Raw genomic sequence first — 936 nt, forward strand, 5'->3', positions numbered from 1 at the left:
TTAAAAGCCTTCTGCTTTCCCTGGGAACTGAGTGCTGGGAACTAAACCGGGGACATCTGCAAGAATACCAAGTGCCAACGGCGCCTCTTCAGTTCCAGTTCACACTGGTTTTTGAACAAAGCTCTGTGTTTTCATTCATTTTGGGGTTACCCTGTGAATTGTGAGACAGGCCCCACCTCTTACCAGGGCATCCAAAGCCTAAGTCTGCAAGGAGCCAGATGTCCCCTCACAGGGGCCTGTCCCCCCACTTATCCAAAGGCATGCAGCAATCCCTCTGGACCACGAATCAATTCCAGAGTCCCCGTAAGCCCATCCCTGCGTGAATGAATACCTTGTCCTTCACCTCTGTCTATTGTTTGTTTCCTGTTCATACCAGTCTGCCCGCAGGTGTGTCCCGTGAGCCACCTGAAACGCGGTCCTGATGTTCCTGGCCCTTCTGAGTTGAGTGAAGAACCCGGGATCAAGAAGAGGGTGGGGCTGGTGTTCTAATCAGCTGGGCCCTAAGGGATCTGGAGAACCCTGGCTGCCCGATACCCTGGACCTGCTTCCCCCGTCCACTGGTATCCAAGCGCGTCATTGTGTACGGGGCTTCCTACCCGACAGCTGCTCTTCTGTCTCTAGTGAGACCCTGTCTCCCTTCAGCTCCACTCATCCTGTGATCTGGGTTTCTCCAAAGGCTTTGAAGTTTGAGGGTTTTGAGGTTTTAAAATAATCTCTTTTGAGGGCTGAAGAGATGGCTCAGTGGTTAAGAGCACTCACCGTTCTTTCAGTGGTCCTGAGTTCAATTCCCAGCAACCACCTGGTGGCTCACAATCATCTGTAAAGGGATCTGATGATTCTAGTTTGTCTGAAGACAGCTGCAGTATACTCATATATATAAAATAAATAAATCTTTTAAAGAAGATCTCTTCTCATCATAAGATAAAGTTGTATACA

The sequence above is a fragment of the Mus caroli genome, chromosome 4, assembly GCF_900094665.2.
Source record: "Mus caroli chromosome 4, CAROLI_EIJ_v1.1, whole genome shotgun sequence".
In the NCBI taxonomy this organism is placed as follows: Eukaryota; Metazoa; Chordata; class Mammalia; order Rodentia; family Muridae; genus Mus; species Mus caroli.